Raw genomic sequence first — 12,605 nt, 5'->3', positions numbered from 1 at the left:
CCAGCAGCTCTTCTGAGCTGCTGGTGCAATGCTGAATACGGAGAGCGTATTGCTCTCCGTATTGCACTGTCAGATAAGGTCCGCCAGACTTTGTTAAATAGAGGCCAAAGTGAGTACCTTTCTAGGTTCTGCTGTAAATTTCACATAACCACAGAACTTCACTATATTTGTTTCTTCTTTCCCTGAGGTTCACCTGCTGAGCATTACCACTGTGATTACCTGGGACTTTTATCCTTTTTTGTGCACCATCACATTTGTTTTTGTATTTTATTATTTCTTATATTGTGATTTAAGCAAGTTTATATATTGTTTTTTTATATTCTGCTATGTGCAGAACATTGGAATGTGAAATATTTACAGTAAATACACAGTATAACACTTTATTAAATATGAATATTGCTTTTTCTTGTTTTCATCTACTTAACTGCAAAGGGCTCCAATCCACTTTTTTATATATACTGTATATATATACTTCATTCCAATATAGACCAGCACTATCCAAAACAATAAGGCAATTATCCAGGGTGCTCCTGAACATTCGTATCTACAATTCAAAAAGTAGTCAGGCACTCTCCGGTGTTAAATCCAAAGCTTTTCCTTTTATTGTATATATATATTATATATATATATAAATACATATGTATACATTTATAGACATACATACACACATTATTTTTATAAGATGGTTTTATTATGAGTGTAACTGTACTTTGTAATTAATTTTTGATGTGTTTTGTGCAACTTTTTAATTTTGTGAGACAGTTAACCAGAGCTCTTAGGATGCGGTAATCAATCTAGGGTAATTTGCGATTGCGCTGAAGCGTTTACTTTCAACTCCTGTAGTGCAGGTTCGACCAGGAGAATCCACATGGGCTGACTGTATCTGCAGTCTTCGAAGGCCTTCTTTGAAGGCCAAATATTCTACTTCTCTACTTACTGTAAATAGCCCTTAATCATGATGCAAATTATGACCCTGAGGGAAGTCTCCCTAAGCGTGATGTGAGAAACAAGACATGAGGCTTATTTATCAAGCTTCGTAAGGAGCTTGATGCCCCGTGTTTCTGACAACCAGGACCGTCTTTAATACAGGGCAAAAGGGGCAGCTGCCCAGGGCCCAGTTTCTGTTGAGGGGCCCAAGAGTCCTAAAAAAAAAAAAAAAATTTTTTTTTTTTTTTTTTTTTTTTTTTTAGGTTCATACCAGACTGCTGATTTGACATGGGGAACACACACATTTATTCCTAATTCCAAAAGTACTCTGCTTATATATATATATATTTTTTTTAAACTGTGCCAGACCGTGCCAGTGTCACGTGATATGCCAAGCTATTGACATGTGCTGTTTTAGATGTGCACTGTGCAGCACTGAATGCAAAGCCCTAACTCAGCATCCAGCCATTCCCACTGCATCATAAAAGGTCATATTGGGGTTACCACTGTTACCAGGTAACTGCTCTGGTGGTAGGGATTGTTTCTGGCTAGGGCTGACTGTAGGCGCATGCAGCAGAAAGCTGGAGCGGCAAGCACGTGAGGATTTGAGCATCTGTGCAGCTGCATACAGTGCTCTCTTCAGTCTTGAGGCTGTGTGACTCATCTCACACTGTATCCATGCAGCCTTGGACAGACAGCATCCAGTCTGCTGGTCCCCTTAGCCCTGCTCTTTCTGCTGTGGCCCTAAGATCAACTAACTGAAGTTTGTTAGGGGAACAATGCTTTGTAGAAAGGTGTCAGTGGGAAGAATAAGTGAATGCACACACACCCCTCCCCATGCAGCATTGTCTAGTGCAAGGTGAGAGGGAACTTGTTCCTAGCAAAGAAGTGACATGTGCTGCTGTGGCTGATGTATAGTATCATGCTGATACTTCACACATTAATGTAAGGTTTATTTTTATAGTTTTTGTTTTCTCTCTGTCTCAGATTTTACAGCTTCCCATAGTAGTTCTGCTGTTCCAGTCAGTAAACTTATACTGCACCTCCATGCTTCCTCCTCAGTCTTTACCTTGCTTTGCTCCTGTTGGCTGCCCTAAATCTCTTTAACCAACTAACCTCACACCAGAATCACATTCAAAAGAATATTAAATAAATCCACAGTGGAGGAATTTATATATTTATTTACTTATTAGTACTGCTTAGGTTCAGTTTCACATATTGCAATTTATTTAATTTTTTTAAAATGATTAGCTCAGCAGTGGATAATCCACTGCTGGGTTAATAATAATAAAAAAAATGATTTAGTTGTTTTTTGGGATGTTGGGGTGGAGAGCGAAATTGCATGGGGGGGGGCCCAAGAAAATTTTCGCCCAGGGTCCAGTCAATATTAAAGACGGCCCTGCAGACAACACAAGTTATGAAGCAGCGGTCTAAAGACCACTGCTCCATAACCTGTCCGTCTGCTCTAAGGCGGTGGACAGACATCGCCGAAAATCAACTCGATCCAATACGATCGGGTTGATTGACACCCCCTGCTAGCGGCCGATTGGCCATGAATCTGCAGGGGGCGGCATTGCACCAGCAGTTCACAAGAACTGCTGGTGCAATGATAAATGCCGACAGCATATGCTGTCGGCATTTATCAATGTGCAGCGGACATGATCCGCAATATCGGATCATGTCCGCTCGCATCAAGATAAATAGGCCCCATGGACCCGTTGCTCAGTGTGCCTAGAGGGTTATGGCTGCATTGACAAGGTCAACAATAGGCAGAAACATACGTCTGGGGTTTTTCTGTTTCTCTCGTTCAGAGAGGCATTGCCTGGTATTTTGGTACTGCACTAGACTGCACTAGACTGTTAAGTCAGGATCAGACTGATATGCTACATGAAAGTTCTTTTCTGTGAAAGACACATGTTGAGCAAAAAGAGGCTGCTTCTTGGGTGGTAACTAGCCATAGAACAAGATATTATGCTATTGTTCGTTCCCAGGTTGAGAGCTTCTCTGTTTTAGTTTATGCAAAATATGACCCTGAGGGATTTGGGTTTAGTATCACTTTAAGATTGTCTTATTCATGTGTATTCATTTGTATTATGACTACACATTGCATGGGGTGCAAATTACTGGAAGTAGCATCATTAGGAACGCTTGGTTTCATCGGTGGACCGCATTAATTGGCGTTTATCCTACTGCTCATTCTGAGCACGATACAAGTGAGTGTTGTACACTATGGGCTAGATTATGAGTGGAGCGCTAACTGTAGCGCACAAGTGATATAAGGAGTTGGGGCTTTTATTGCGCCGTGTGTATTACGAGTTGAAAGTAAATGCTTTCCCTTGAGTGCAATCATTATTTACGCTCGTCTAGTTAATCCGACTTGAGAGCTTGCGTAAAGAGTAAGGGAAGAAAAAAGTTGCATTAAACACAACAAATACACTGATAAAAATTATCTTAAAATAAATATTTAAAAGGGCTCAGATATATATTGTATATATATATATATATATATATATATATGTGTGTGTGTGTTTATGTATATATGTGTGAACATATTATTTAAATATATATGTGTTTTACTGTATATTTACTGTACATATTATCCAATCTTCATTTACAGGATTATGTACTTATGACTTATTATACACATAAATATATATGTATATATTAATATACATATATATTTATATTCGCTGCCCATCACTGCGCGACTTACCCCTTCACTGCGCTAGTTCTCATGCCGTGTCTAACAGCATTTGAACGAGGCTCCCAATGGAGCCTAAGGAATCGAGCTGTCGGGAGTGAGGTCGCGTTCGCATTGCACCTAACTTGTAATACCAGCGCACATTTGACTTTCAAATATAAATTTTTTAATTGCAGTGCAGTTTTTTCACTGACTAGCAATGTGCTACTTAGAGCTAGCTGGTGATTGGTCGCTACACACATATGCCTCTTGTCATTGGTTCAACAGATGTCTTCAGCCAGTTCTCAGTTCTAAACACACAGTTCTATGCAAATAGTAGGTGAATAATAAAATGCTCTAAAAGCATTTTCTTTTTGCACTTTTTTGTCTCATTTTTAAAGTCAGAATGTAGGAGTTGAAGTACAAGGCAATGCTATGCACAGAAAGGGCGGACGGGCGAGGTAAACCACTTGAAGGAAATTGCAGGCACCACAAAGAAATCCCCCAGCTGAGAGTTTAACCTTTAAGTTCTGTTGGACGGCTTTTCTGAAATCAATTACATGATGTCACCTTAAATCTATGTCACTCAGGGCCCCCACATACAGTGACAGTAGAAAACAATAGCTGGCATATAGACTCAATACATCAATAGAGTTCAGTGCAGCCTATCTAAATACTGTACAGTAAGGAAATGTGTTAAAGCTGCATTGTACTTTTTTTTCTTTTATCCCCATCAAATATCTAAATATGCTATTTTGGCTGTAAAAAAAAAGTGATGTCAGTGCTGCTTAAAGGGACTTAAATGACCACTAAATTCAGTAGAATTGCATAATTAACAAGTACATAATAAAAAGGCAATGCAATAACACTCTGGAGCCGATTTATTATATGGCAGACGGAGATGATGCGATGTAGCGAATCATGTTCGCCCGACATCAATATAATTTCTCATTGCACAAGCATTTCTTGTGAAATGCCGCCCCCGGCACATTTGCTGCCAATCGGTCACTAGCGGGGGGGTCAATCATCCTGATTGTATCTGATCGGGATGATTGCAGCTCGCCACCTCAGATATGGCAGACGAGTTAGGGAGCAGCGAGCCGGAAACATTAGGGGTAGATTGCAGCATCCGCTGCTTGGTAAATCTACCCCTCTAAATCTGAAAAAAGCAGTAGATTTTTTTCTTGCAAATTTAATTTTTCCACCATTTTCTGGCTCCCTGTATCATGTGACAGACATCAGCCAATCACAGACTAGTACACGACGTATACTCTGTGAGCTTGCGCACATGCTCAGTAGGATTTTGATCCACAAAAAGTGTGAATATAAAAAGACTGTGCACAATTTGATAATGGAAGTAAATTGGAAATTGTCTTACAACTGCTGCTCTATCTGAATCATAAACATTTATTTTGACTTGAAAAGACTTTAAAGTGCAGAAAGAAAATGCTTTTTATTACTGCCCTATTGCTTGCATGTAACTATATGTTGAACCCCTGCAATGGAATTAAACACATAGTTAAAGTTGGCTCAGGATCACCAATGTCCTACTGGGTGCTACATGAACAGACAACACTGCTTCATTAAATAGGCATAAAAGTGGCAAATGAAGTTGGGCACAGTATAATTCAGATTCCATTAGAAGCACTTTTTTGATATATTCATGTTTGCAATCATGTGTATTGTAATGTTTTTTGTATCTGCAAACTGCCACCAATGCAAGGGCTCCCATATGGGTAATGCATGAAAAGAGGCAGCAGTCCCTTTAAAGGGACATGAAACCCAATTATTTTATTTCATGATTCAGATAGAGAATAATATTTCAAACACTTTTCTAATTTACTTCTATTATCTAATTTGTTTCATTCTCTTGGTATCATTTGTTGAAGGAGCAGCAATGCACTTATGGTTTCTAACTGAACACATTGGTGAGCCAATCACAATTGATATATATCTGCAGACACCAATCAACAGCTAGAACCTAGGTTCTCTGCTGCTAATGAGCTTGCCTAGATAAACCTTTCAGCAAAGGATAACAAGAGAAGGAAGCAAATTAAATGATAGAAGTAAATTGGAAAGTTGTTTAAAACTGTATTCTCCATCTGAATCGTGAAAGAAAAAATTTGGGTTTCATGTCCCTTTAATGACAATGTTTAAAGATATTTTCTGCAATCTTGCAATAAATAATCATATTATGTCAAACTCCACCCATCACCTGCCTTCTCTGGAGTAGACAAAGCTAGCAAAACTTGCATTGTTTCACAGTTTCTTATCTGATCAACCCTGCTGAGGTCAATTAAGGACGGATATGTGGCAGGGTTAGTTTTGAGAAGTCTGTGGTGTGTACTGATATGCATGGGCAAAAAAAGTTTATTTTGTCTGAAAAATTAGTTTTGGATTTTTCCAGAAGTTTATTGCAACCAAATTTTGTACATGCAGGCATTCGATTTGTCAACATATTGGTGAAATCCTTTCCCATTATTTAAAATGGCAGCAAAATATAAAACTAATTTTATCAAAACTTATATATAGCTTATTATCCTTTATATCACCAGATGTTACATTTTTTTAAAACTTGCTACAGCTTTCTTGATTGCTTTGTCCCTTCATCGTTGCATAGATAAAGCAGACGTTAATTGATTCTTCCAGATTTGTGTACATTTTGGACAAATGTGTGGAAATTTAGAGGTAATTCTAACAAGTTACATGCTGGTAATTTGGCAAAATATTCTTTGAGAGGGAGCAAAAGATGGAAGATGTCTGGAACACTCTGGGAGCACACAACTGCACTTTAGCTCTAGTCTAAGTGATTGGAAATGGCTGTGCTTTCCCTAGTCTCCCACCTCCCTATTTTTCTTCCATGATTCAGGTAGACCATACAATTTTAAACATTTCCCCATGTACTTCTATTATCACATTTGCTTTGTTCTTTTTGTATTGTTTGTTAAAGGAGTAGGAATGCACTACTGTGAGCTAGCTGAACAGATCAGGTAAGCCAATGACAAGAGGTTTATATAAGCAGCCACCAATCAGCAGCTAGCTCCCATTAGTGCATTGTTGCTTCTGAGCCTACCTAGGTATGCTTTTCAGCAAAGGATACCTAAAGAAAAACAAAGCAAATTAGATAGAAGTTAATTGGGATGTTGCTTAAAATTGCATACTCTATTTAAATCATGAAAGTTTAATTTTGACTTTACTGTCCATTTAAGGCTTGATTGGACAAGCGATGTATGGCTAAAATCAACATTCACTACTTGACTGGCTGTCCTTAACATTAATCATTAATGATAGCATGGCAGAGTGGGACTGGGGATGATTGGTAAAATCACAAAATGGCAGCATTTGTTAATCAAATAATAGGGAATGGAATTTAGTACAGAGGTAAAACCTTATGACATTTTGTCTGGTCTACTTGCAAGTTATAGAATTTCCCCACTGGGCCCACAGAATTGTTGGAATATTAATTTAGTGAGGATATGAAAACAGAGATTTCCCAAGACCCACTATCTAAAATAATAATGAATGTGTGACTGATGCTGAGAAATTAAATCAGGAGATAATAAATGAGACATCAAAGTAATTATATCTATATGCATAGAATATGCCAATAATAATTCACTATATTATAAATGATCTACATCTGCAAATGTTTTAAAATATTTAACACTGACGTTTTGTAAACAAAATTTACAAGGTTTTGCAGTTCCAAATCAGCTCAGCTATATATACCTCTTGAAAAGACTTCTGAACCCTACATTCCTTCTGTCAACCACATATTCACATCAAATCAGGGCTAGGGGTGAATAATGTGAATATGTGCATGACAGAAGGACTATAGGGCCAGAGGGCTTTTCAAGAGGTATATGGAATTGCAAAACCTGACCCTTTCTGAGCTACATACCCACATTAGACCTCAGGTGCCTGTCCCTACAGCCCCTGCCCTGCATCCCCTCTTTGATCAAATCAAAGCCCCTGCCCTGCAGCCTCTCTGTCAAACACATGCTTTTATCAAATCAAAGCCCCTGTCCTGCAGCCCCTCTTAAAGCCACATTCTTTGATCAAATCAAAGCCCCTGCCCTGCAGCCCCTCTGTCAAACACATGTGTTTATCAAATCAAAGCCCCTGTCCTGCAGCCCCTCTGTCAGACACATGCTTGAATTAAATCAAAGCCCCTGCCTTGCAGCCTCTTTGTCCGACCCATGATCACATCAAATCAAAACCCCTGCCCTGCAGCCCCTCTGTCAGACACATGATCACATCAAATCAAAGCCCCTGTCCTGCAGCCCCTCTGTCAGACACATGCTCGCATCAAATCAAAGCCCCTGTCCTGTAGCCTCTCTGTCAGACACATGATCACATCAAATCAAAGCCCCTGCCCTGCAGCCCCTTTATCAAACACATGACCACAACAAATCAAAGCCCCTATCATGCAGCCCCTCTGTCAGACACATGATTGCATCAAATCAAAGCCCCTGCCTTGCAGCACCGCTGTCAGACATATACTTGCATTAATGCAAAGCCCCTGTCCTGCAGCCCCTGTCAGACACATGATCACATCAAAGCCCCTGCCTTGCAGCCCCTCTTAAAGCCACATTCTTTAATCAAATCAAAGCCCCTGCCCTGCAGCCGCTCTGTCAAACACATGCTTTTATTAAATCAAACCCCCTGTCCTGCAGCCCCTCTGTCAAACACATGCTTTTATCAAATCAAAGCCCCTGCCTTGCAGCACCTCTGTCAGACATATACTTGCATTAATTCAAAGCCTCTGTCCTGCAGCCCCTCTGTCAGACACGTGATCACATCAAATCAAAGCCCCTGCCCTGCAGCCCCTCTGTTAGACACATGCTTGCATCAAATCAAAGCCCCTGCCCTGCATCCCCTCTTAAAGCCACATTCTTTAATCAAATCAAAGCCCCTGCCCTGCAGCCCCTCTATCAAACCGATGCTTTTATCAAATCAAAGCCCCTTTCCTGCAGCCCCTCTGTCAGACACATGTTTGCATTAAATCAAAGCTCCTGCCTTGCAGCCTCTCTGTCAGACACATGATCACATCAAATCAAAACCCCTGTCCTGCAGCCTCTCTGTCAGACACATGCTTGCGTCAAATCAAAGCCCCTGTCCTGTAGCCCCTCTGTCAGACACGTTTGCATCAAATCAAAGCCCCTGTCCTACAGCCCCTCTGTCAGACACATGATCACATCAAATCAAAGCCACTGACCTACAGCCCCTCAGTCAGACACATGATCACATCAAATCAAAGCCCCTGTCCTGTAGCCCCTCTGACAAACACGTTTGCATCAAATCAAAGCCCCTATCCTGTAGCCCCTCTGTCAGACACATGCTCACATTAAATCAAAGCTCCTGCCTTTTAGCCTCTCTGTCAGACACATAATCACATCAAATCAAAGCCCCTGTCCTGTAGCCCCTCTGTCAGACAAAATGCTCACATCAAATCAAAGCCCCTGCCTTGCAGCCTCTCTGTCAGACACATGTTTGCATCAAATCAAAGCCCCAGTCCTGCAGCCCCACAGTCAGACACATGCTTTTATCAAATCAAAGCCCCTGCTTTGCATCCCCTCTTAAAGCCACATTATTTAATCAAATCAAAGCCCCTGCCCTGCAGCCCCTCTGTCAAACCCATGCTTTTATCAAATCAAAGCCCCTGTCCTTCAGTCCCTCTGTCAGACACATGCTCGCATTAAATCAAAGCACCTGCCTTGCAGCCTCTCTGTCAGATACATGCTCACATCAAATCAAGCCCCTGTCCTGCAGCCCCTCTGTCAGACACATGCTTGCATCAAATCAAAGCCCCTGCCTTGCAGCACCTCTGTCAGACATATACTTGCATTAATTCAAAGCCCCTGTCCTGCAGCCCCTCTGTCAGACACATGATCACATCAAATCAAAGCCCCTGTCCTGCAGCCCCACTGTCAGACACATGCTTTTATCAAATCAAAGCCCCTGCTTTGCATCCCCTCTTAAAGCCACATTCTTTAATCAAATCAAAGCCCCTGCCCTGCAGCCCCTCTGTCAAACCCATGCTTTTATCAAATCAAAGCCCCTGTCCTGCAGCCCCTCTGTTAGACACATGCTCACATTAAATCAAAGCTCCTGCCTTGCAACCTCTCTGTCAGACACATGCTCACATCAGATCAAAGCCCCTGTCCTGCAGCCCCTCTGTCAGACACATGCTCACATCAAATCAAAGCCCCTGTCCTGCAGCCCTTCTGTCAGACACATGCTTGCATCAAATCAAAGCCCCTGTCCTGCAGCCCCTCTGTCAGACACATGCTCGCATCAAATCAAAGCCCCTGTCATGTAGCCCCTGTCAGACACATGTTTGCATCAAATCAAAGCCCCTGTCCTGTAGCCCCTCTGTCAGACACATGATCACATCAAATCAAAGCCCCTGTCCTGCAGCCCCTCTGTCAGACACATGTTTGCATCAAATCAAAGCCCCTGTCCTGTAACCCCTCTGTCAGACACATGTCTGCATCAAATCAAAGCCCCTGTCCTGTAGCCCCTCTGTCAGACACGTTTGCATCAAATCAAAGCCCCTGTCCTGTAGCCCCTCTGTCAGACACATGATCACATCAAAACAAAGCCCCTGTCCTGCAGCCCCTCTGTCAGACACATGTTTGCATCAAATCAAAGCCCCTGTCCTGCAGCCCCACTGTCAGACACATGCTCACATCAAATCAAAGCCCCTGCCCTGCAGCCCTTCTGTCAGACACATGCTTGCATCAAATCAAAGCCCCTGTCCTGCAGCCCCTCTGTCAGACACATGCTCGCATCAAATCAAAGCCCCTGTCATGTAGCCCCTGTCAGACACATGTTTGCATCAAATCAAAGCCCCTGTCCTGTAGCCCCTCTGTCAGACACATGATCACATCAAATCAAAGCCCCTGTCCTGCAGCCCCTCTGTCAGACACATGTTTGCATCAAATCAAAGCCCCTGTCCTGTAGCCCCTCTGTCAGACACATGTCTGCATCAAATCAAAGCCCCTGTCCTGTAGCCCCTCTGTCAGACACGTTTGCAATAAATCAAAGCCCCTGTCCTGTAGCCCCTCTGTCAGACACATGCTCGCATTAAATCAAAGCTCCTGCCTTTTAGCCTCTCTGTCAGACACATAATCACATTAAATCAAAGCCCCTGTCCTGTAGCCCCTCTGTCAGACACATGCTCACATCAAATCAAAGCTCCTGCCTTGCAGCCTCTCTGTCAGACACATGTTTGCATCAAATCAAAGCCCCTGTCCTGCAGCCCCACTGTCAGACACATGCTCACATCAAATCAAAGCCCCTGTCCTGCAGCCCCTCTGTTAGACACATGCTCACATCAAATCAAAGCCCCTGTCCTGTAGCCCCTCTGTCAGACACATGCTCACATCAAATCAAAGCTCCTGCCTTGCAGCCTCTCTGTCAGACACATGTTTGCATCAAATCAAAGCCCCTGTCCTGCAGCCCCACTGTCAGACACATGCTCACATCAAATCAAAGCCCCTGTCCTGCAGCCTCTCTGTCAGACACATGCTCACATCAAATCAAAGCTCCTGCCTTGCAGCCTCTCTGTCAGACACATGTTTGCATCAAATCAAAGCCCCTGTCCTGCAGCCCCACTGTCAGACACATGCTCACATCAAATCAAAGCCCCTGTCCTGCAGCCTCTCTGTCAGACACATGCTCACATCAAATCAAAGCCCCTGTCCTGCAGCCCCTCTGTTAGACACATGCTCACATCAAATCAAAGCCCCTGTCCTGCAGCCCTTCTGTCAGACACATGCTTGCATCAAATCAAAGCCCCTGCCTTGCAGCACCTCTGTCAGACACATGCTCGCATCAAATCAAAGCCCCTGCCTTGCAGCACCTCTGTCAGACATATACTTGCATTAATTCAAAGCCCCTGTCCTGCAGCCCCTCTGTCAGACACATGATCGCATCAAATCAAAGCCCCTGTCCTGCAGCCCCACTGTCAGACACATGCTTTTATCAAATCAAAGCCCCTGTCCTGCAGCCCCTCTGTCAGACACATGCTCACATCAAATCAAAGCCCCTGTCCTGTAGCCCCTCTGTCAGACACATGCTTGCATCAAATCAAAGCCCCTGCCCTGTAGCCCCTCTGTCAGACACATGCTTGCATCAAATCAAAGCCCCTGTCCTGTAGCCCCTCTGTCAGACACGTTTGCATCAAATCAAAGCCCCTGTCCTGTAGCCCCTCTGTCAGACACATGATCACATCAAAACAAAGCCCCTGTCCTGCAGCCCCTCTGTCAGACACATGTTTGCATCAAATCAAAACCCCTGTCCTGTAGCCCCTCTGTCAGACACATGCTCGCATCAAATCAAAGCCCCTGTCCTGTAGCCCCTCTGTCAGACACGTTTGCATCAAATCAAAGTCCCTGTCCTGTAGCCCCTCTGTCAGACACGTTTGCATCAAATCAAAGCCCCTGTCCTGTAGCCCCTCTGTCAGACACATGTTTGCATCAAATCAAAGCCCCTGTCCTATAGCCTCTCTGTCAGACACATGCTCGCATCAAATCAAAGCCCCTGTCCTGTAGCCCCTCTGTCAGACACATGCTCGCATCAAATCAAAGCCCCTGTCCTATAGCCTCTCTGTCAGACACATGCTCGCATCAAATCAAAGCCCCTGTCCTATAGCCCCTCTGTCAGACACGTTTGCATCAAATCAAAGCCCCTGTCCTATAGCCCCTCTGTCAGACACATGTCTGCATCAAATCAAAGCCCCTGTCCTGTAGCCCCTCTGTCAGACACGTTTGCATCAAATCAAAGCCCCTGTCCTGTAGCCCGGCTCTGTCAGACACATGCTCGCATCAAATCAAAGCCCCTGTCCTGTAGCCCTCTGTCAGACACATGCTCGCATCAAATCAAAGCCCCTGTGCTGTAGCCCCTCTGTCAGACACATGCTTGCATCAAATCAAAGCCCCTGTCCTGCAGCCCCTCTGTCAGACACATGATCACATCAAATCAAAGCCCCTGT

The 12,605-nt window shown here is 43.2% G+C and overlaps 1 protein-coding gene across 2 annotated transcripts in view; it reads right to left on the bottom strand.

The window, feature by feature from the left end:
- MAP4K1 (mitogen-activated protein kinase kinase kinase kinase 1) overlaps positions 1-12,605 on the bottom strand; it is a 290,702-nt gene that overhangs the window by 229,651 nt on the left and 48,446 nt on the right. The window lies entirely within an intron of this gene.

Source organism: Bombina bombina, chromosome 7, assembly GCF_027579735.1.
Source record: "Bombina bombina isolate aBomBom1 chromosome 7, aBomBom1.pri, whole genome shotgun sequence".
Taxonomy (NCBI): domain Eukaryota; kingdom Metazoa; phylum Chordata; class Amphibia; order Anura; family Bombinatoridae; genus Bombina; species Bombina bombina.
Note: the sequence above shows the minus strand (reverse complement) of the source record. Positions and strands in the feature narration are given on the sequence as shown.